The sequence below is a fragment of the Glossina fuscipes genome, unplaced genomic scaffold, assembly GCF_014805625.2.
Source record: "Glossina fuscipes isolate IAEA_lab_2018 unplaced genomic scaffold, Yale_Gfus_2 2, whole genome shotgun sequence".
NCBI lineage: Eukaryota > Metazoa > Arthropoda > Insecta > Diptera > Glossinidae > Glossina > Glossina fuscipes.
The window spans coordinates 33,091,831-33,118,025 of record NW_023998416.1 but is presented as its reverse complement, the minus strand read 5'-3'; the positions used below and the strand labels follow the sequence as shown (position 1 = coordinate 33,118,025).

General features: G+C 34.4%; 1 protein-coding gene and 1 long non-coding RNA gene across 2 annotated transcripts in view; one reads left to right on the top strand and one right to left on the bottom strand.

Moving 5' to 3' along the window:
* LOC119633303 (probable serine/threonine-protein kinase cdc7) overlaps positions 1-26,195 on the bottom strand; it is a 153,780-nt gene that overhangs the window by 31,380 nt on the left and 96,205 nt on the right. The window lies entirely within an intron of this gene.
* Positions 690-13,233, top strand: LOC119633305. Its single transcript, XR_005246866.1, has 3 exons — positions 690-700; positions 1,055-1,057; positions 11,649-13,233. It is a non-coding gene; the product is annotated as an uncharacterized LOC119633305 (long non-coding RNA).

Here is a 26,195-nt window from a genome sequence, read left to right as displayed (position 1 = left end):
TTGTCAATACTGTAGTCGACAAATTACATAATCAACTAAGAAATAATCTACGAATAAATAGTTTTTAAACTTTTATGCATTCATCATCTTTATCCTAAAAGAAATAAAAGAAAAAGGGCGAAAAAGCTGCATTGGCACTCTCTATAGTATCGGGCAGGCGTGGCTGCTTTTTTCATTTTCGTAGAATAAGGTAAAGTTTGCGGAATGCACGTGCAAATGCTTATCGTGTGTTTACAGTATATGAGTAGTTTATGAGTGAGTGAGTGGTGGTCTTTACCTTAAACCACATCGGACCAATTGTTCATTAAAATTTCACGATTTGCAAAGTGTGGGTGGAGCAGAATAGTACATGGATAGGCATCAGACGGACAGCAGATTTCCAAATCGATTGTTCGAATAAACTGTGGCTCTATTGCTATATACTCTGATTATCGCTCACCTAAAGTGATCTCATCATAAGGTCACAGGATATGCACTGTTTGCTACGTACTTAATGTGATTTCCTCACAAGTTTTTTAAGTAGGATAGATACAACAACAACAGATAATGAATAAATAAAATCTTATATTTAATGTAAAAGAAAGAAATGAAATATTATGCATTGCTGACCTCTTGAAACCTGCGTTCAATTCAATTTAATTCCATACGTATTTCCGACTTGATGACTTTCTCTTAAACTTGCCATCGATTACCTTTGTGTGTTCGGTTTCATTTCTGGATTACTGGCTACTTTTCTTTTGCTACTATGAACTGTTCGTTAACCCCGACTACCGATCGTACATATGTGCGTTTGGTCATTGCATTTGTCTCTGTGAAAGTGATCAAAAACCCAAAACGTTTAAATAAGCAAAGGTACCTTTTGAAGATTTTAGAAGTAACGTGCAATTCCCAGAAAGAAGGAAAAAATTTATTAAAACAGTATGGTAATGGGCTTAACTCCAACAGCGCATTAAAGGGTGCGGTTTCGGCGAACATATTGAAATATGAGACCACAACATCATATTATTAATTGAAAATCATTCATCATCGTATCGAACGGCAATCTTAACTGCAGTTGGTATGCTTTCATCGTTTTGCTTCTATCTAACGGTCTTTATACTTTTTATATAATTGAAAAAACCAAACATTTCAATCATTTATTGTTTAAAAATTTAATAAAACTGTCGGCAAACCTTTGTTTCGAATTTTATGAGTGTAGACATGCAGATAACCAAACCCTTTTTTTCTTTTTTTTTTTGTTTTGTTTTGTTTCTATTTTCTGAGTTGTGTCTATTAATGAAAAATTGCATTGAAAATACACAAAAAGCGTATTAAAAGCAAAAACAGGGAGAAAGAAAGAAAAACCTTTTGCATATTTTGATATGAAATTTATCGATTTCTCTGCGATTGCTTTGTACGCTTGCACACCACGAGAATGAATTATTATCGTCGATCCTTTGCAATCCATTCCTATGCAGTTTAACAAATATTAAGATTTTCAGATTTTTTTTATTCATTGCAGTCACTTATCTCCTGTTTACGTATGTATATGATATTAAGATTCACTTTATTATTATTATTCAGTAATATTTTAGGTCGTTTAAGATGTGTGCTGGTTACCAGTGTGAATTCTAGAGTAAATTTATTCGACGACACTCTCCCTCTCTCTCTCTCTCTCTCTCTCTGTCTCCCTCTGGGATTTTCTGACCCGGTACACTTAATTTTTTTTTTCTTTACACGATGAGGGCAAAAGATTCAAATAAAACTGGATGTAATTTCATATATATTTTTTTTTTTTTAACCCTTTGATATATGAGAAGACAGATTAACAATGCAGACATTCGAAGACGGTAAACAGCATAAACAAATAAACGTAATTCAGTAAACTTCAACTTCAATTACAAGATATTTAATGCCGGAATCCTTGTATGTGTTTATATATGGATGTGTAGAGATAGGTGGTTGTTTTCCATCAAAGGATGAGAGGCCCATTCATTTTATCAACACGTTTGCTTGACGGACGATTGACACAAAGCACATAAATATTGTTAATCAGCATCAAATATTGAATCGATTTAAATACGTGCGTCTGTCCATCTGTCCATCTACGCATTGCTTGCTAAAGCTATCGATTTCAAATTTAGCGGAAACTTTTCGGAAATTCTCGCACGCGGATTGGTCTCGGAAATGGGTCGAAGACGCGCTTACAGTGCTGCGTAAGTTGAGAACGCCTCTGTCTTCTAAATGGAATAAAAAATTGGGTTTTTTGCGCATTACTCATGAACCAGAATAGATTAATCCTTAAAAATTTAAACCTACGCTCTACGGGCGATGTTGTAGTACTTGTACAAAAACGGAAAAATTGACCGCGCCTACACAATTTTAAAGGGTATCATAACCTCATTTTTTTTCCAAAACAAGCAAGCTTTAAAAACCCCACAAAGTATACAAATTCTTGGCCAGTTTCAAATTTTGAATTCACCCAAGCATGTTCCTCTGTTCGTTTGTGTCCGTCTGTCCAAGTGTGTAGTAACTCTGGTAAACATTCTCCCCTACGTAAAAAATAAAGACGTCGCCAACAAGTTTGCAAAAGAATTTGAAAATGACCCAAAGCAGACAAAGGATACCCCTACAATGCCCATGCAACGAAAACTGCGAACACCTTTGATTGGCGTGTTTTCTGCGTTTTACGCACATAATGTAAGATGTATGGCATATAAATTTACACTTTTATTCACGAAACAACAGCCGCGCCCACACAACCCTTATAGAGTACAAAAATTTATGTATGTCTATTTTTCAGTTTTTCGTAGGGATAACGGTGATAGGCATAAAAGATTCGGTCAGGACCAAATCTAATTCTCTTGCTTGTTTTTTTTTTTGGCCTTGGTCAGGAAAAGGTGTCTAATTTATAAAATTATTTCTTAGCGCGCAAACTCAGATATAGCTTGTTAGTGTCAACAAAGTGCTGATATCAGATATTAAAACAAGAAAAGAAAAAAGATTAAAGAAAGCAACTTTAAATCTCTCTTAAATAGAAAAACTCTTACTTACATAAACACAACCTACAGTAATTGGGTGCGGCCTTAACTTAAAGTTATATAACCGCCTCAATAACAAAGAGAACAACAACAACAACAGCAATAACGACATAAAATAATAACAATACACATTTTTTGGGTGCTATAACAGCAAGTGAGTGTAATTCTTCGCCTTGGCAAGAGGAAAGTGCAGAATCACTGAAATAAATGACTTTACAACTAACAACATCAACGACAACACCTCAAACTATATAGAAAAGTAAAGATTTATATTAACCTATTTGTACGGTCACCTCACCGTTATCAAGTAAAGTAATTAGAAATGCTGGTGTTGTTGTTAACTAATTGCACCATTATAAGGAAGACAATGATATTAACTCGACCAACGACTTCATTACGTATGAGACATACGTAGTGACATACTTTTCTAATTATTGTTATGCTTTATTTATTTATTTTTTCTCATTGGTTTATTTTTGTATTTTTTTTTTTTTTTTCACTATTACGGTCATCGGATAGGAATTTTTTTCTTTGGCTTATATCTTTTTTCTTGTTTTGATTTTATTTTCCACTATTACGGTCATCGGAGAGGAATTAGATTTGTAATATTAAATGAAGTCATATGTTTGCTCTGTTTGCTTTAGAGTTATTACAAGATTACAAACTCACGAAGAAGACGATAAAAGAAAATGTGGTGAAAGTCAAAGAAATTTAAAAAAAAAAAAAATAGAAATATTGCAAAATCCCGTTAATGTCGCGATAGTTTTTCAGTATTATTGTTATGCTCGATCTCGTTAATCGGCAGGTGAATGCAAAGGTAGATGGAAAGCACACTAACAAGAAGCCTAGGACCATCTTAGGCACCCACATCTCCCCTATGTGACCACTTTAATTTTTTCCCCCATGTAAGACGTACGGTACACTTTTACTCATGCCGACACTAAAAAAGCTACATGCTTCAAAGGTAGCGTTACCGCAGCTTGCCCAGAATATTACCAGCATATAGCATTAGGTATTGTGTGTACAGATAAGTTTTGAGCGTTTTATTTGTGACTTTGGAGCTTTGTAAGAGAAGTTGGTGCAATGGTTCAAAGTACTGTGTGTACAATTTTTGAATTTGATCTTGAAAAGAGTCTCGTCTGTTAAGACTATCCCTAAACGAACTCATGTTTCGGCATCGTCACAAGAATCGAAGCACCCTTCTAGCAAACAATAAGCGATCTATTGAAACAGGTGTTAATAGGAAGAAATAGTCTCTGAGGATAACAACGTCCGTCCATTTCTCTTCTCGTCCAATGGTGCTGTATGGACTCAATAGCCAGCATTTCCTTATATTAACTTTGTGGGGATGTGTGTAACACCGATTGCTTCAGAATCACTTTCTGAATCAGTTTAATCTAGTCCGTCGGCCTACCTATCCCTACGTTTGTGTGACTATTTATTCTTGTGATCAACTTGTAGGCCGCAAGTTTTGAACTATTTGGATTAAATTCGGTGCACTGATCTATGTTGCAGCAAAGACGAATTCTGTGGAAAATGAGTGAAATCGAACGATTTTTATGATCAATTCTCATATAACGCCCTATTTTAAAAACTTTTGAGATTTCTAACATTGGCCGACAAAAGTCGCTAACAATTCGTATTTTGCCATACTGTACATATATAGAAGGTTTGCATAGCAAAAAAGTTAATGCTTTAGTACTTTGTGATGACATAGGTTCATGAAAGTAATTCAGCATAAACAATAACAGTATGAGTAACAAACTTGGACCACATAAGTTTACTTTTTGGACGAGCTTATATAAGGACTGTTATGAAAAGCAAGTCCTATGTTTATTCCTACAGGAATAACATCAAATTGTAATACTCTTTGGCGAAAAAAGGTCAGGTGCAATAGGAATTTTAGCAAGAAAATTTACTTTGCTGCATTTGGAGCACGTCTGTTCACTTTTTGCACCTACTCCCACATGAGGCCCTATCATGCTTTTATTTTCAAAAAAAGGAATAGTTTTTAGTATTATTTCGGAATTAAATGAAGAATTATTTCAAGTGAAATGATGCAAGGTATTTAGTATAGTGTTTTTAAATGCTTCTATTTATTTTATTTAAATCATCATATTATTCCTCGCCAAATAGAAGCTCTTCCCTGTTTGCTCTTTTTCAAGTAATATTGATGGAAATTGAAGTAAAAATTTTAAACAAATAACTGCATACTTCCGTATACACACAACTCTTTTTCTACGCGCTCAGGAGGACTACTATACAAAAATTGGAATTTAAAAGTCAACAAATTACGATTTTATCTGTTTCACATAACATGAATAATATTAAACAAGAATATTAAACAACTTTACGTTAACCTGAACGTTAAATTGGATAGTGAATCCATTCGTACTCTCATCACTAAAAGTATTAATTTTTTTGTCGAGATCCATTGGAAAGGTCCGTTAACACGTAAAGTAAATATAGACAGATACACTCAAATAGCATGAAAATCAACCTAATGATGTTTTTTTATTCATTTCTCTCGCTGTTAAAATAATGCGGCGTACAATGTTATTGCAACTGATGTTTACAAAATATTTAGGAGAAAAAAAACATACATTTTTACACTAACAAACAAAAAAAAAAAAGAAAAGAATACATTACACTAAATTTATTGTTTTGTTTATAGCGCAGGAAGTTACATTATGTAGGTCTGTCTACACGAGTAACTCTACGTGCTCGATGCAAGATTTTGGGTTCATTTAACCAGATTTTCAAAGCATTTATAGGAAAAAGATTTCGAATTATTTATACGATAATTCTCTCTCTTTTGAGCAGTCACGTCGTACGTAATGACTTGAAAAATTAAAATATCGCACCTAAATGTTTTTAGAGTAAATTAACGGATGAAGTTTAGCAATGTTAACAACGATCAGAGCAGATAAACAATTGAAAAAAATCGGAAGAAAGTTGGATGAATTCTAAGCATTTCCATCAGTGACAGATCAGTTACTGCTTGAAATCCAAATCGAATTCCCACTCCTTCAAGGGCCATTGGTTAGTTACGACTCGAATGTGTACTCTTTCAAGGCCCTTTGATTAGTTCGAAAAGGTGGAGGAAAGTTTAGAAAGAAATGCTAAGGTAAATACGCATTCCTAAATCTTTTAACATATTCCCCACAGTTCAAGGTAGCTCGACTTTATTTTGTAAGTGTGTTTGTAACTTTCAGGAAATAAAAGCTACATAGAATATACATAATCGAGATTAGTTAACACTTGTTCACCAACACTTTGTCTCTCGAATACAATTTGCATGTCAACCCAACTTGGAACTGGCATAAATGTGATATTGAGTGCTTGGTTTCACTTATCTTGTCATATGCGAGATGCCTTTACAGCTGAAAAATTGCAAAACTTAACGTAACCTATCCCAATATCATTCGCATGGGTAGCTGAGTAGGTACAAAATCCCGACTAACAAATCAATGGTAGCGGGTTCATATCACAAATTCGCTAGAGCTTTTAGTACCGGCGAGCGTATGATCTAAATTATCCAGCATTTAAATGCTTACTCTGCAGGTGCCAAATGTAAAGATGAAAGCAAGTGTTTCGTACACGAAAAATTTGCAAATTTGTGAAGCGCAAGTTGAATTCACAATCAAGAAATGTGTATGTGTATGTGTGCGTATCTAAGAATTTATGGTTAAGTCGTCTGCTTTTTGCGGCTATTGCGGCTATTCATGTAAATCACAATTTCTAGAATGCAAATTTTTTAAGGAGAAAATGTTTGATTACAACGTCCAGTTTTTTCTCAAATGGCGCGCCTTTAGACTGCATTGCTAAACATTTCCTGAACGATCAGCTTTTTTAAGTGTCACATTGACATTTGACAACTAAAACGATGTGCAATTTTAGTCGTAGATACGTACACGCGCAAGAACAACGCATTCAAATAATTCAATCTTATTATGAAAGTCAATCTTCGGTCACATTAACATGTCATCAAAGTTTGTGATTGTTTTCGTGCTAAGAGAAATTAACATTTCAACCATTGGTGTGGAAAAGTGATTCTTTTGAAACTAAACTCTGGCAGACCAAAAAATGCTCACAGTGAGGAAGGCAATGCTGCTTTTGCACAAAGCAACAGCAACAGCAATGAACTAAGAATCTAAATTGGTCGACGTTTCCAGGTATTAGGTAATAGTGTATCGAGTGTTTGGTAAACTTTGTTCGAAAACTTGAAGTAATTGACATAAATGACTACGAGCTAAGACACATAATAGTAATAATTACTGCATTGTGGAGCTTGAGGTCGATTAATATCCCGAAATCGTGATTTGGCAGGGGCCCCTAGATCCCGGCACTCACTTTTTCGACCCCTTCCCATATAACGCTTTATTTCAAAAAGTCATTATGTGAGTAACCATATTAAGCGGATTAGTTTAGTTTATTTAATGTTTTTCATGTACAACTGTAACGGATCGTACTTTTATTTCCAAGAGAGATTGCTTCAAATAGGTCGTTTCATACTTTTCGGCGTTGTATAAATCTAGGCTTGTCTTTTCAAAAACCTTTTTTTAAACCATTTTCTATAAATTTTGAAAATTTTGAATTCGCTTACATAATATACTTTACTATGTGGAAGCAGTATTTTTGCAATATATTTGTAATGCAATATGTACAAACAAAGTGATGTAGTAGATCTACAAATCAGTCCTCACTTCCATCCTGTTGGTAATGTATTGTGTGATGGTAACCCGGTAGAGGTAAAATTGATGGTAACGCTAAAATAGTGAACTCTTTTTTTTATCTGTCTCCTGTTTATTCTTTGCTTCTCATCATACGTTCGCTAGCGCTGTGGCTTTGCCTACATAAATATAGATTAAAAATTAAACTAAGAATTGAGCTTGTATAACACAAAATGAAATGGATTCAGTCGACGCGATTAAACAATACCTCTCTTACGGATCAACATTCCTATCCAAGAGCATTTAAAAACGTGGCTTAAAGTATTCTGCACAAAACTTAAAGAGCTCACCTTCACATGAAAAAGTGATGGTTTGACAAATGTTCGCAGGGACAATAATGCCTTATCTAAGAGAGATCCTCTATGATCAATTTTCACAAGCAATATGTGAAGACCTACGTGCAAGTATTTGTTTAACCATTTAAAAAAAAAAAAAAACGCTCGATCTTTCTTATAGGTGGCATACAATTCGACCTAAAAGCTTATTTAAAACTCAATTGAAAACCACGCTACAACATTGTTGTGAATGCGTTTCCTTGATATCATTTGTATCACTTGTTGTTTGCTTGTTGTTAAATGCAAATGAGTTGAAAAAGTATTTAATTAGCTTTAGTAGCTGGAAGCTGTTTTCTGTTTTACAGCTTTTTGTTTTCGCCGTTTCAACAAACAATTCATTTTACAATATTTTTTTCTGTCTTTAATATTCACTCAGTAAAAAATGTATACACTAATCAAACTGATAAATTACCGGTAGAGTGCTGAAAAAAGAAAGAAAACATAATCAAGCAAATGTTTGCAAAAAGTTCCGTAAATTTTTCCTTTTTTTAATATTTGTTAATACCACGGTATTTGAAACTTTACAGATAAAGTTTGCAGCACAAATGTTTTAAAAAGTTCATTTTTTTCAAATTATTTTCAAAATAATTTTCGGACACCTTAGGTTGCGTAATAGGGACTTGATGGCAAGCTGTGTCAATCGAAAGTCGACAATTACTATTGTAATTGCATGGAGACTTAGATAGGCAATTACAAGGACTTGCAGCACCCACTTGCGACTTGGGGCGGAAGCTGCTTTTATTATAAAAGGATTCTGAGTTGATCTAAGATTGTCTATCCGTCTGTCTGCTGTGTTTTTTTTTTTTGTTGTGTTCAACCTACAGACCGTAATTTTTGAGATATATCGATGAAGTTCGGTATGCTACGGAATCCGGATTTTGGCCTAAGGTCGAGCGCCATTGCAAACGGTTCGAATCGACCCATCCACTTGTAGTATCCGGTAGGGCCAAGGACTTCTATAGTGTCTTCCCTCGCTTGTTTTGAATCCTTCCTGTGGGGACTACTTTAATACCTATTTACGAACAGAAATTATATGGTTTCTTCCTTTCAGATAAACTTGACAAAGTTATTCTGTTCCAATCCTCATTGCCTGAAATTTGAAAATAATTAATTGAATCTTTAATAAAATATCATTTAAATATAGTTCTTTCTCAAGCTTAAAAGTTTAAATAAAATTGAAATATGTTTCCGCACCCCTTTCGAAACCTATGATACTCTGTAAGGCACTGTAACAAGTAAACATTACAAGTCGCGTATGCACATACGTAAGAATGCGTTTGTTTGCACTTACGTGTGCATATCGCAGGTCTGCATATTTTAATACGCACGGAAAAACATTGCAGAAACATTAGCAAAATGTCAAGTACACTTCATCCTCTACCCCGAGACAAGCTATGTGGACAAACTTTTACAAAGTTTGAAAATAAAATGAAGCTTGCATTTATATATATGAAAACGCATGATTACTTTGTATATAATCATAATGCAAACGAAACGGACAGTCCGATATTAAAAGGTTTCGAAATGTTTAGTGTTTGAAATGCTTTTCATACAAGTGGTTGACTTTTAATCTGGAGAAATTCACAAAAAAATGCTGCAAATCTTGATTGAGAATGAAACTATGCAGTATGCTAAAATGAACCGAAACATTGAATTTAATAGGCAGTGTTTTTTGTTGCATTAAGATACGCTTTGAAGTTTCTAGAATGTGTGCAACGAGAATTCATTGCTTGACTGACATTTTTTCCTTCAAATTTCGGAATTTTTTTCAAGCACTCCAAAGAGATTGCCCGGACTAAAAGAATCCTCAAATATACTAACAGATGGTTCCAGGAAATACGTCCTTTTTCATTTAAAATGGCTTTTAAACACAACGCGTTACACGCTTATCATTGAGCCGACCCCGGAGTAGCTGCGAAGCTGGGACCGATTCAATTGGGAGGAAGTGAATTCGGGTCTAGAATGTGGCATTCTCTTGGCTTTGTGTCTATGCTCTAGTGGTACATAAAGTGCCGAAAAAGTGCAGTAAATCGAGGGATTGCACATTAGTGGAAAATAATAACCAAAATTTATTATAGTGAAACAAGTACGTATAGTGAAAAGAACTACATTTTCATATTCCGAAAATAAAAAAATTCAGCTTCGGTTATAAAATTTTATAGCATATGAAAGCTTAGTTCTTTTCCTTTTATTTAGACTTTTTTGGGATAACGGCGGTGGGTAGAAGAGATTCGATTACGGTCGTATATCATTTTTTGTTAACAAAAGTTAGCCTTTGATGTTGCTAAAAATGTTGCTATTTTTTTAAAAATAGTTTTGTTTTTATGATTAAATAAAACCAAATTAGAAAATGGCGAAATCGGGATTCGTATAGGTGGCCAGAGATTTCAAAAGACTATACCAAGAGGCTATACTGCCTCAATATTTCAAGCAGATATCTATAATATTTTTACTGCTGTCAAGTTACTTTCAAGGCGCTGAAAGTGCGCGAAATTATCTTTAAGTTTGTGTTAAGAGGGCCTTCAAACCTTGTGTGAGCTACGTAAGCGCAGTGAGATGCACCTTATATGGGTACTTGAGCAATCAGGACTTGGCGGCGTACGCAGAAGCTACAACAAGAGGCTTATTTCGCAATGTGCACAGGAAAAGTTAGCAAGCAAGTCTTTGGAAGTATGAAGGAGCGAAGTACATCTCGTAACTGGCTTGTACACGAGCTCAGGTACCGGCTGAAATAGATGCGTATCTCGGATGCCGGTTTGCGTAGAACGTCTTATTATAACCTTTGTGAATATATGGGCATCTGCAGGGAACATTTTGTTACGCCGAACGTCGTACTAAGCACTCCCAACCTAAGAAGATTCATAAGAACCCTAAAGTTGAAGGGCTAGGGGCACGAACGAGTACAATAGATCTTTTAGATCGCTGTGCGGATCGCCTACTCCGTTACAATTACAAGAACTTAATAGATGCTGAATAAGGTAGTAACGGTAGAAGGCCTTAACAGCACTAACGAACACATGTATATATATATATGAGTAAATTAATTAATTCCTAATATAAATGTACTGTCAATTTCACGAGCCACCGATTTTACGAGTTTTCAAAATTTTTAAAACAAGAAAAGAAAGAGAAAATATAAATTTTAATTTTATTTCCGCTTAATTTTAATTTACTATATTATATATTATTTTGGTAATTACTTTCCCTGTCACTTTTTCTAATTTTTAAAAATTTATTTATTTTTTATTTCTCTGCAATGGATATTTCACTTTGCAATTAATTAATTGAATTGTTATTTTTATGTTTTCCACTTTTTATTTTTTCCATTTACGCGTTTTTTTATGCAAGCATTTCTGAGTTCGATTAGTATGTTTTTATGTGGTTGCATTGAGTTATCTGTCAGTCCTATAAAGCGGTCTATAAGTGAATTTACTTTATTTTAAATGTGAAGTGATGTGAAGTATTTGAGGTATGAGGGTCTCGCTTTACTCCCTTTATAAAGCTTTTGACACAACTGATGATAAATTTCATTAAGGTCGTGGCGAACTTCAGTCTTGAAGACTTCAATTACTTCTTATATAGCCTAGTACTCTTCTGCTTTGTTTAACACCGAAGGAAAAAACCAATTGTGTCAATATCGTTTATATCGATGGCAGATACTTACTATAATCCTTTTCTTGCAATACATAGTTGGATAAGCAATGAAGTAGCTTGGGTTTATTCTACTAATTGCTTAACCATTTTGTACGATTTCCACATTTCTAGGTTAATCATGGCAACTTGTATCCTATGCTTTAAAATGAAGGAAGCCGATGCGAAAACACATGCATACGGCTTCACTTAATCCCCTCCTGATATTTTTCCACGGTTGCCCCCAGTTTCTACTTCGCATATTCTTTTATTATAGAACGAAATGAATTTCTTGCCCTACACCACTTGTGGTACAAGATGCATTAAGCAATAGCCAAAAAGGTTTGAGAGAGACCCACTTCTTATTGTACTGACCGCCTATCCTTCAACTTTAAGCTTTTATGATTATCTGTTCATCTGTCCGTCTGTTGTCTGTTTGTGTTCAACTCACAGGTCACAATTTTTCAAATATCGGATCGGACCATTTTATCGGTCACTTCCCAATGTCGTTATATGACTAACTTCATTAAACTGTGTTAAGTGAGGTTAGGTATTAATAGTGGTCCGCGATCAACTATAATGTCTTTACTACCTAAAACCTATGAATGATTTCATTCCGACTTATCTCTCAAGCTTAACTAACAAATTCCACGAGTTATTTGTTTTATTTTTGTCAGTACGAAACTCGTCCTTCTCAATCACCAATTATTTCGCAGAATTCGATCCAAACCCCCAAATTGTTCCCTGCTTTCCTAGAAATATCTGCACCTCTACCATTTCCCTATGTAGGGGGAAAATTACATAGAGTATTAAGCAAAAAATTTAAAGCATAATTGTTTTTAAACGAACTGTTGATCAGAAACCTAAGTAAGATTTATCGAAGGAGATTATTAGAACGCCCGAAAATATGATATCATTTTCAGACAACTGAAAAAAAAACATGAAACTTTGAAAGTAACATCAGTTACAGAAGGAATAAATATTTAGGCAACACTTTAGCTAAGCATTTTCACTTACGGATACACTGCTTGTTATACGGCATAGTGCGTAAGTGGATTCGTTTGCATTGCTAGCTTGGTGGCTTCATACGGTCGTATACTAGATTTTTTTTCATTATTATTATTGCTATAATATTATCACTTTTTTTAGACGAATCAAATAAGCCCTAAAAGACTGCTTTTTATATTACGAAGGAATAGTAGATATTGAGCCGAGTAGTTCTAATAAAGTAATATATTAATTTTAGCGAGATGCTGCGATCTGTAGCTGACGGCAGGATTTGCATAGGATCGGTCATACCCGATGCGATTCATCTAAATAATGAAAGGCAAATGCTTTGTTGTAACAATTTGTCCGCAATTGTAGATTGGGGAGGTAGACTTCTCTAGGATCAATTGCTGCATAGCAATTGTATGGCCAAGACGAGGGCGCGCAAATGTTTTCATCTTGATTGTTGGTTTTTCTTTTTTTGATTTTTATTTTTAAATTAATTTATGACATCACACAACCTACATATATATACATATATACATATATATATATATATATATACTTTCTTTCCTCTAAATAACATTCACTTCCTCCGCTAGCGTTCATGTACTTCTTGCTTTCTTCTATGTACAGTTATTTATTTATCAAAATTTAATATTCCATCAATTTTATGAGTCGACGGTGATTTAATTCAAGCGACTTGTTTTTATCTTGTTAATGTAGAGTTCGCTAATAAATGTTCGTAACGCTTGTGTGTCATCAACATCAAATTATCAAATATGAAAACGAGCTGCCTCAGGATATTTATTACAACCTATTAAATTTCCGCTGACGCGCATCTTTTTTTTTTTTTATTATCTATGAATACTTTATGTCTTTATGTTTTGTTAAATTTCGAATATCTCGTTATATGTCAAAAGCATTATGGCTTAGTAATGCCATATAATTAAATTATAGAAAACGGCGTTGAGTGCGAGATGAAGAGAGAGGGCGGGGTCAACTTAATTAAAATACAAGCGATGAATAAATGCCAAATCGTTTGTGAAGCAATTTTCCGCTTTTTTAATGGGAAAGCAGCTCGTAATTCTGGTCGGCAAAATCGCCTAGAATAGCTCTATGCAATATGCAATTTTTTACAATCTCTTATGACTTGAAAGTAAAATTGTGTTTGATGATAAAACAAAATTTTACAAAAAATAGAAGTAACTATAGGGCACTTGATAATACGCCAACGAGTTACGAAGCATGCATCTTACGATTTTGTGTTTAGTAGATCGCCAAAGGTGAAAATGTGTGAACATGGATCGATCATCTGGGAACCGTGAGAGTATCCGTAAACTATCCAATAAATGACAAAAGACCAAAGCTAATGACGGTCGCTACTTCGCCTATTAAGCTTTCTAACAAGTATGTTTTCAATAAATTTGAAATTTATCAAAAAAAATATCGGGAATTTCTTCGTAGACTTATTTGGAAAGTTTTCAGAAAATTGTACAAAACCTCACATTTTTAAGGGAAATTCTTACTACTTTTCGATTACGGTAATAAGTTAAGAGACATTTTCCGTTGTTTTATGTTTTTTTTTTTTATTGTTCAGATTTCTTCTCGACAATGTATTTATATGTATATATGTTTTGACATCTCAATTAAAAGTATTTCACAAACCAAGGTTTCGCGAAGCATTTAATGTCACTTTTATTAAAGTTAATGATATTTGATCTTAATAGTAAGTGAAATAATCTATCATATATATAATAAGCAGTAAATGGACTGTAAAAAAACTTACTAAGCCGCATAACTGTGTTAATTGAAAATTGTATTACCCTAATTAATAGTCTGGGAAGTATAAAATCCATAATAACCAATAACAATATTGACAAAAGTCACTAGGATATGTTGCAAAGTTTCGATTACATATCAAAACTAAAAATTTCCTAAAGAGTCTGGTTTTAATTAAAAATGAAAATGAAAATGAAAACCAAATCAAGTTAACGTCAACAAGTGGTGAAGAGCTCGGTTTACGTTTAAGTAGCGGCCATAAATTACACCTCAGAAAACGTGTTAAACAGCAAGCGCTTAAGTGTCAAAGCACATGACAATCACTCTCTATTTCAATAGCAGCCGACTGTGATCAGTCAGTTGACGCTGTTGTATGGCATCTAGCTATTGCTGATCTCTATTCCTGCTGCGCTTTTTAATTGTCAACGCTAAACTAAATCACCAGTTATCATTGTGTATGTGCGATTGAAAAATATATGCGCATAAATAAATGACTTTTTTAAAAGCGTCATTAACTAAGTAAGTAAATGAACAAATATTATACACATGCATCTCTCTAATAGGATGATAAAGCTTGGTTTTCTTTTTTTTCTTTTTCTTTTTTCTTCACGTCTCCATTAATGAAAGATGGAAGTGTGTTAACTTTATCGTTGCGTTTGCAGTTCATAGATCTTTGTATTGCGTTCTCAACCGCAAACGCGTTCATATAAGTTTTAGGCCGGTTTCAGTCTACGTGAGGGCGAAGTTAGATCTCAATATAATTTTATTCGCTTGTAGACATGATACCGTGACAAAGGAGGAAATATTAGAGGGACTTTGAATAAGGTCTCGCTACAATGAATACTAAAAGGCGCTAAATAAAGCGACGGGGAGTACATCACCTGAAAAGTGAGTGAAGTGGATACAACACGCGGGCGCTGTTTCACGTAAAAAATGAAAGAAGAAGTAGCGGCCAGTGAGGTTAACATACACATGGCGGACGTTAAAAATTTCAGTCACATGGCAGTAAATTTGTTTCAAAATTAGTTGTTAAATCCGGACTCTGATTAGAAAAGCAGCCCTAACAGAATTGTATGCATGCAATAAGCACCACAACAACCATTACGACACACATCTAATTTTTCAACTAACTGTAATTAATAAATTAAAGCCGCAATGAAGCCGAAAATGAATGAAAAATAGTTGGCTTCAAAATTGAAATACTACAGCATTCGTGTCATTTTGCATCAGACTGAAAACGAAAGCTATCACATTTATGTCCATCAATATCTCAAATAGAATATTTCGCAACTAAATCGCCTGTAACATGTGAAGGTAAAAAGTTTCGAAAACTTACTTGAGTTCGTCAAAAATTGTTCATGTCGCCCTATAATCTTATTGAGTGATGTGTTAGTAATACGGGAAATGTCTTTTGTATATTAAAAAATTTTGAAGCGTATTCATTAGTCGGATGATGATGATGATTGAAATAACTGAGTGTCTTTTAAATTTTTCAAATGTCAATGATTGCTTAGATTGGTTTTCCACTTTTCCTATTTAAAAAAAAAAAGAAGAAAATTAAAATTTTTAACACGCGCGTCTTAATTTGAGCATAAAACTTTACTTAAGCCGAAATCACTTATGGTTTGAAAATCAACTTGAAATCGTTGCCATAAATCTCTTTCCGCGCAATCATAGTATACAGTGTTGTGATGTCTGGTAATAACTTATCTAAAAGCTCGTTATTATCATAAATCTACTTTACTTTACATTATAATTATCAAGAATTGAACAATCACTTGTTTGTGAAACAAACACAAAAAAAAAAACAAAAAAAAGGCAAAATCGAACTGTCTCTGATGAAGTTTTTTAATTGTCAACTGCGATTACAGCTCTTTGTTTTCCTTCTTATATATTTTCATTGAAAAAAATTTTGTATCTATTATATATAATTTACGTGACTGCACGTAAATATTAATCATAACGCTTTCAACCAATTTCTGAGAATCAATTAGCATTAGCTTTGCATTTCTGTATGAATGTATGAATGTATGAATGAGCGATGATTGAATCACTGTCTGAACTGATTGGCTGAGTAGCTGGCTAACCTAACTGAATAAACTGAGTAAACTAGGTAACGACACCAATGGCAAGCAGACAAGCAAGCAAGCGAAGCAAGCGTGCTTCTGATCTCAAAGGCAATGATAATGCTTTCATATAACTACATATATGCACGAATACACACTTACATAAGAATATATGCAGGCAGACATTAACTTACCCGTCAGACAATCAATGCGCAGTATGTGCCCCTGAATTATAAAATCATATAAATTCATAAATACATTGCAAAAATTCCCTATCAAAGTAATATACGGCTCCCCAATGTAGGCAATAAATATTTTTAGTCAGTTAGCAAAACTTAATTCATTCTTCGATTTTCAAATAGCTTCAAACACCAACATCGTCAAACACACACACACACACACACACACACACACACAATAATATGCAGAATAAGAAAAATGAAAGAAAAATAAAAACATTTTTCTTGCAGTGTCTTTAATCAGCATGTCTGGCTTGTCTATCCATTTATTTGCTTGCTTGTTTGTCTGTTTGCCTTTCTTTCTTTCCTTTATTTATGAATTACACTGTTTGGCGTTGAATTCTTAAATAAACTCATAAACATTTCATTTATGAGATTTTTATGATTTACTTGCCACTACTGAATTCAGATGAGGGCAATCAAACAACAGCAGTAACAGCAGCAACACCAATACAGTGGACATATGTGCGCATATAATTTGAGTCACTTGCTCGTTAGCGCAGTGCGTATGGATAGACATTTGAATACAAGTTGAAAAATGCATATAAAATTTTACTTTAACGATTTCAAACTTTATTCAATCTATTTAAGTTTAACTATAATATAAAAGAAATTTATTGTTAAAATAAATCGGTCCAGAAAGAAAAAGAGAAAAACGAATTTTTTTTTATTTTAGTTTTTTATTTATTTAAGATCATAATAGTACAACAGACCGTTTTAATTGTAAAGCGCGAGCGGTTTATTCAAAGAGGAACCGTTAGCCGTTGCCTTTGTGCAGGTTAATGAATTTTTTACATTTATTTACATTCGGGAAATATATCTCTCTGTCTATCTGCTTCGCGCTGTCATATTGATGGAAAGCCGTTCCATTTATTTCTTTCGCTTTATTTTCTTGCTTCATTCACTTGTATACAATCTTTGCTTGATGTCATTTCTTGTTATTTATTTTTTCATTTTTTTTTTTTTTTTTTTTTTTTTTTCATTGAAGCTGCATAATGGAAATGGTAAATGGCACCCCTGAACCTGAACCAAATATATCGGTAACAAAGCCCACGCATGAACACTATACAAAAGTTAAACACACAACTCAAAAAAAAAAAAACAAATCAATGCCTGCATGTTTTGCATGCACACATAAATAAGAAAACAAGAAAATTATATTTTGAAAAGTAGAAAGAAAAGCAAGAAATAGTTTTAAAAAAAGCAGGAAAAACGAATGGTAGTGAATGGAATGCACTGTGCTATGAATTATTATTATTATGATAATTACTTTTTATCAACCTTTTAAGAAGCTCTAATGAATACACACGAGAAGTAATGAACGTTTTCATCCCAAAGTTGAACGTATTTTATAGTATACGGGAACTTAAATGATTTCATTCTGAGGACACTTGTCGTTGTAGTTGTAACTAATCTGCAACTTTTTCTCCCTTCAAAAATGCATACGATTGCATATAATAATGTGTTATGAGTTTCAACGAAGGTTAGCTCAGCCATATTGCACGATATCACTACTTGGGAAGCAAACTTTACACAATATCAACTTTAAGCACGTATATCGTGGATTTTATGATTTGAATGATTCATTCATTCAATGACCTTAATCAATCATTTATTGATAAGGGAGAGCTGTGGCTAACAGATGCCATTCAAAAATTTCAAAATATTGTATTTAAATCAGAAACGACGTTTCTGCATCATTCGACATAAGGTCGCCTAACACGCTGAAAAAGGGCCAGGCAAATGAAGCTTGATGACTTAATACTCAAACTTGCTTAGAGATCCTCTTACAAGGCAAACATGAAGAATCGCGCGACTTTGAAGCGATGAAATCAAAATGTAAACACCATCGACCGATGAGGGTTTGCTTGGATCATAGCGACTGGCAATGTCAGATGTAAAGCTAAAGCCTCGGCCAAGCAGAAAACTAAAGAAGCTGCGGTTCTTCATAAGAGAGATTTTGCGAGTAGGTTTGACTGCTGCCGCATCTATTTACAATAGTTTATTGAATCGAAAATTTAGTGCATAAACATATCTTGGAACTAATTGCTTGAAGGACTCAACTACTTTGCTTTATTTACTGAAAAATGCAGTCATCTAATTAAAGCATCATGGAATAGTTAACATTCAAACTTGTTTGGAGATCTTTGTAAGCATCAAACATGAAGAATTGCGCAAACTTTCAGTGAACTCTAAGCGACGAAATCGAAATGGACCATCTTTGAATCTCTGGAGAGGTGGCCTTAAATCCCGTCTATAGCACATCCAGAATTTATACTTTTGAGACCGAATACCAATAGCGGGCGCTTCTTCCACAAGTTAAACTCATGTAGCAGTCGCTTATCTACACCTAGCATACATTAAGCCCTATTCAATCACCCCTTTCAAGCAGAAGAAAAGCTTAATGCAATGGGTTACGAAAATATGTAGTATATAAATTTTCAGAGAGAGTATGTGAGAGGCAATGCTTCAGCATTGTACATCGAGTTCGTATTTTTATACAAAGCAACTTAAGAATAAACATACCGACCTTAGTGAGCGAGCAGACTAAGTATCTCGACTAACCACGTGGACGTGAGTTAAAATCGCAAATTTTGCTAGATCTCTCACCAAAGCCGGCTGCCTCAGATGCTGCTAATGCTTCAAGTCTTTCAATTCATTTCTCTGAATAAATTAATTATATTTACAATAATAATAATAATAATAAGAATAAACATAAACGTAAATTATTTTAGATTTTTCAATAAATTGAATCGAAAAAATCATCTTTAGTTCACCATTAAAATCAAACTCTGCTTACCATGCCGGGCCGCTGCTACCACATAAACTTGGTTAAAAGATATCAAAATATTTATATCTCTACAGTTTTTATGGCTTAACTAACCAGGTATACCTACCGTTTGCAAGAGAGAAATGTTGGAAAAAGCATTTGAAATCATAACAGCTCTCAACCCACGTGCATTTAACAAAAAAAAAAATAAAAAATAAAAAAAAACCATAGCTAGTAAAGCAAAGCAACATAACCTCAAACGCAACACCAAATATACGGAACCTAGACTTAGACCGCGTCTATGACTGCAAGCTGTTTTTATATTGTTTTTTTTTTTCTTAGTTTTACTTATTTATTTATTTATTTTTTTTTTTTTGGTTATCATTGTTTTTGCTGTTGTTTGTGCCGCTGATTGCATGTGGCAAATCTGTTGTTCAAACATCAGTCACGCTAGATTTAACAATGGGCAACATTGCAAAAACTAACTGAACGTGACCGATTGCCAATCGTCACAAAGCCAGACTGAATAATGCCTGCATTTAGACCGCTATGTGCGTGTAGACGAGCCGGGATATGATGCATTGAATGACAATAATATTTCGTAATAAAGTTTAACAATAACCAATATCGCTCTTTAATGTGTAACTTTTCGTTTCGATTTCGTAATTAAAGCAGGAATATGCATAATAAATATTTCTCTTCTTCCATATTCCCAGACGATTCTGTAATGCCCACATGCACGTTGCCGGCTATTATTGTAACGAGCAGAGTGCATGATTTTTTTTTTCCATATCGGGCATCTGCACACAGCCAAGAGTTGAAGACGTGCGTCACGTGCATCGCGCTAACAGCAGACAGTAGACATCAGTCATATATAACTACATTCGTTGATGAATAGGCAGACAATCATTTTTATTTGTAGTCATTGAGCATTCATTGTTGCTCGTTACTATCAAAATGTGTTGTTATTGCTTCTACATATGCAAACCTATTGCGGAGGCGTTATTTATCTTATTGTTGTTCCTTTTTGTTGTACCGATTTCATGTTTACAAGGATTTGCATTGATCTCGAGAATTATTGTAATTTTCCCACTGACCGGATGGATGCCTCATGAAAGTGCAAATGCATTATTATAATTAACTGCTTTTTTTTTTCTCCTTATGTTATTTATTTTAATAAAAAACTGGCCGGTAGAGGTGCCGAAACTTATCGTTGCGAAGATATTTGTTTAAGAGGACCTGCATTGAAGATGGAATGTATTTAGGGTGGAAAAGGGGAAGTGAAGCTTGTCTGGCTCTCAATAATGCTTCTTTTGTTTTTGTTGATGACAAGTGTCCAAAATTTCAATTACTGGTGAAACCTTTTTTGTTATGAGTAATCACTTCATAAGTGTCTGCAATCAAAGCTAATCGCTAACTTTACTAAGGTTCAGGCAAAGTACTTCGTCTTCGCGTTGTATCCTTGCTACTCAAAACAGTGCATCATCTGTTATTGATATGCTCGATTTTTGGACGGGAAGAAGAAGAGGAGGAGGAAGAAGAAGAAGAAAGCCCGAAATTTTTGCATATATTCTAAGGAACGTTATTATCTGTTCCGGTGAGAATGTCGGAACAACCACGCAATCGTTAGAGCGAAATTAGTACATTTCCCCCTTCTACAGACGGAAAGACAAAAAACAACTCGTGATGCTTAGTCGATTTTAGACAAGCAAAGTACATGGAACGATTTATTGAGCAATTTGCCTAAAATGCCCTTTAGTTTTTGGCCTATTGCACACAAATGCGAAGCTGGGGCGTCCTAGTTAACTACCATCTGAAATCGAGTCTACTAAAATAAAATTTAAAAAAAGTCATGTTCACCAAGCTACTATTTTTTGTATCAAAAATATTCTTGAGAACGAAACTGTTTGATCGCCGCACACTCGCTTGCCATTGAACCTGTAGTTGTTATCTTTGTTGTTGTTTTGGTGAAATACATATATATATACACAATACTGCGTCACGCAGAAAATTCGTTGTATTTTTCCAATCAATGATTTTAAAATCTCGTGAATATGACAACACTGTTCCTATCAAGCTGTATCACAGTTACTGCTGCTACTACATGCTGCCACTGCATAGTGTGGTAAGCATTCGCAGTAAGTAGACAATGAGCAAAAAACCTTAGGACGTTTTTTATGTGAACGAAGTCGAAGCCAAAGTCGTTTTGAAAATGAGCCAAAATTTTCAAAATATATCTTATTTTACTGTATCACCTCTACAATTATTTCTGCAGTAACGATTCGCAAGCTTGCGACACAATTTGTGATTATATATAGTGAAAATATTTTATCCAAGTAACTACAACAAAACTGATTCGTTCGCTTTCGCTCTACAAAATTTCAACGTGAAAAAATGCTCACTTATGATCGATTGAATTCATCAAAAATTGGGAAAGCAGAATTGGGTTCAATCGTTTCTTGGTATTCCCATAGGACATTGACCAAAAACATTTGGGAAAAAGACCCTTTTGACTATTGAAACATTTGTGTAAAGCCGTTCGAATGTCATGTTCGACTACCCTGCTCGTCCTCCTCGACAATTTTCTGCAGAACTGTCTTAACGGTTATAAAGCTGATCAACGAGAAGGGATACGAGAACATTGAGTACAGGAAAACTGATACAACAAAGAAAACATAACTTGCAAGTTCGGATATGTAGCATTAAGCCAAGCTGAAGTGAATCAAAAATAAAAAAGTGGCCATCTTAGTTTAGTTACACATTGTTTCCATGTCAATATAAGCGAGCAGGAGAAGCTTCGGTGCAGCCCACGCATAACTTATCTGGGCACTCATGCGCTGGAAGAGTGTAGAGTAAAGACATGCTGCATTCCAGTGCTGCTTGCCTGCAAGTAACATTTGGGTTTCTCTGGCTCTGGTTTACCGGTATAGTCAAAGCTAGGGTTATCTCAAGTCCTTTTGGGTGCTGCATACATACGCACAAGTTTAATCTGCCCTTGTATCACCCTTGTCCCAAGTATTCCACCATGACTTGGAAAGGATTCCGATTTGTCAACACTTTCGACGCAGTGGAGTAGATTGGCTGAAGAAATCAGTAGATTAGTAGCGGCACCCTGCCATCAGCCAATGGTTCTGGTTGTCCTTCCTGAGTTCTCAAGCTCGAGGGACTCCTTTCACAAAAAAAAAAGAAGAAAAACAAACCCTACGAAAGGAACTGCATATTGTGTATTGAAGAATCCAAACAAGTTAGCGATGGAATAATTATGTGAGGAACCTTTCGAAGGTTCAATAGTCTGGAATGCATTGGCATGAAAAAAGTGAACATCTCTCTCGGTGGGCGCCACTGTTTAACCTAATCTATTGTTATATCACAACTGATGTAGGGTGTAATAATGAGCCGAACTTATATAAATTTCGTTGTTTCTCTTTTTAGTTCAAGGTATCAGTTTAAGTTGAATCATGCCTCCGCAATTCCGCAATGGAAGGTCTTTTAATATTTCGCTTTTGTAATAGGACACATCGCCTGCATTGGTGCATTTTGTTGTTGTTTCATTCATCTTAATTCACAAAAGACATGAAAATTTTCTTTTTTACTTTTACTTCTGGAATAGCTGAACAATTGGCAAAACTTCCTTATAAGCTAATGACACAAATATTTACCTGAAGTGGAAAAATTAAAACTCCACTGGCAACACAAATCAATGAAAATAATTCATGAATATTGTTATGGTATTATTTGAAAGTAACTTTAATATGTAAGTAAACAGTCAACAGAACAACAAAAACGCTTATATCTGTAGCAGCATGTAAACCAGATTTATGGTCAAACAAGAAATGTCGAAACCTTTAAGCACTAGCCTTAGCGTTAGATAAGGCTTAACTTCCACAATCGAGTTGAGAGGAAGGAAAAATCGAAACCTAAGCAAATCAGTAACGATTTAATTACATAAAAAAGGACAATTTTGGATCTGTGAAATCTGTGAATTTCTTTTAAAGAAAACGAAGAATGAAAAAAAAACGAAAAAGATTTATTTGCATATGCACGCGCGTTTTAATCTGCAGAAATATTTTCTAACAATTTTTGCACATTTTTAACCCAATGACTTGAAACAACGTATAGTCAATGTTTGCTTTGCAACTAACTTTGGCATATTTCAGCTGAATGTTAATAAGAAGCAGAAACACATGAGTAAAAGATAATTTTGAATGCAAACGTCATACTAAGGCCTTAGCTCTTTGCATACCTTCGCTTACACATACCGTATGGCAGGCATACTTTATTACTGCCAAATGGTCACGAAAAGCAAAGAACGAGTTACAAAATCCATCTACATCTTAACCAGTTACTGGCGACAAACATATTTCGAAACTTTAACTCTTCCCGAATTGTTTAGGGTTTAGACTTTCTTACGCCCATCTTTTTTTTTTTTTTTTTTTTTTTGTTTTCTCATGGGCAATAAGATACGGAATAGAATGTGCCATGATTTCATCTTATTTTATTTCATTTTTGAACCAACAAGAAGGGAACAAATGATAACTAAATCGATCACGCACTGTCAACCTTTTACTCATTAATGTAAAAAGTTGCAAACAGAAGGAAAAGATTAATATAAGCTCATCTTATGTTGGCGGGTAAAAAATCTTATGCAACCTCAAGTGGCCTTCGGCTACAAAAATAAAAAAATAAAAAAAAAAGAATAAAACAAATACAGAAAAAAAAAGTTTTAGTTAAAAAAATCTCTGTGATGGCAATAAACTTTTTGTGACATTGTAACAACAATAACAACAAAAACGATAAAAGCAACAACAATACTAATAGCAGCAGTAGCAGCAGCACTACTAACACAAATGACAACAAAAGTAACATAAGTTACCGAAAAACACACATCTATGCTCACGTTTAGCAAACACATTTAGCGAATGAAGTAACTGTCGACGTTGGGGACTTTTTTGCGTTTGTGTAAAACAGCACATATCTACCTATAAGTGATGTATGTGTTTGCATATGTTTTTGCATATGTACAAATTTGCTGTCAGCATAACTAATGGCTATTAGCATCAACGACAATGCAACAACAACAAAACATCAAAAACTTCTCTCTATCTCTATCTCTATATCTATCTCTATCTCTCTCTTTCTTTCTCTGTCGATCTCTTTCTATGCCTGTCTGTCTATCAATCTATCCATGTGTCTGTGCAGACTTTATGGCTATGATTGTAAATGTTATACATTTTTTGCTTTTTCCGCTTATTTTAATAAGAGATTTAATTTTCATTATGACCAGATTGAGAATAGATAGAATGGTTTTTCAATTTCATTTGTAAATCACTCGTGCAATTAAATTAAAGATGTGAATAAAATAAATAAAAATGAATACTTGAATATTTGACGATTAAAAATTCACACTCGTTGCATTCATTCTCTTTAAGAATAATTGAATATTGCTTTAGCTAGCACTGAACAATTTTCAAAACTAATATCACTGATTGATTGAATTAAAAACCTATTAAGTTTCAATTAATTTCCTTCGGTTTTTTGGGCGTATCCGAAAATTATACATATACAATGAATAAAAATTCGATTAACGAACTTGGAATGGTAAAAGCCGACTGCTTTAAGATGAACAATCGCGTCTTATTATTTCAAAGTTCAATGCTAATGACTTTTGCAAATTCGAAACACACTTTCGCCCCAAATGTGTAACAAGCTTTTGCTTACATAGATCTAATCGGCATGATTAATCTTTGCCTTCGGTAACGTAACATACTGAGCAGTTTAATCACTTAAGACCATTGGACGTTCACAAAGCTTTACACATAAAATATTATGTCATGTTGTATATGTTGAAATTTCTCCGACACACTATGCTACACATTACGATTTGATTTTGAAAAGCATCGTGCACGCAAGCAATGCTCAAAAAACTTTCCCAGTAGAGACTTCTCCTTCTTCTATAGATTGACTACTCATACGAGAAGTGCTTGACATGCAAAGCATAATGGGCAAGGCAGGGGTTTCCTTATCCCATCAAACATATGAATCAAAGGACAATTACAAAACTTAATTGACAAGAATAGTAATCGTGACTGGCCGAATAGGTAACAGGCAAGTCAGTGTTGGCGGGTACGAATGTCAAATTCGGTGTAGATTACTTGTTCGTAGCTAGAATGAGCACTCATTTGGTGAAGGCATAACAGTTACGGATTGGGCACACATCTTTTAAGTTGCGGCCATGACTTCCTTATGGCTTTTCCCTTTCCCCACTTCCTTCTGACCATCACCTTGTGACAAGAATAGACGATATCTTCTGTAAAGGACAAGTCATTCAGGTGATGTGTTCTATAGATCTATAAGCCGAAAGGGTGACGGGAAGAAAAAAATAAACGAAAGGGGAATAGGGTGCCCGATTGGCAGGCGCTCTAATTACGACGTACATCCTAATCGTAATAAAAGTATATTCGATCCCGTTCACTTTTAATAGTTTGGCTTTTTACGTATTGTACGGCAGCCAAAAACTAAAGCTTCAGACCGGTGATGGACAGTTTGAACAAATCCACACATCGATTGCAAAACAAAAGCCACAAATTGGCAGCGGGAAGAGCTTTGTATGCCAGGCCGTACCGGAAAGGTAGG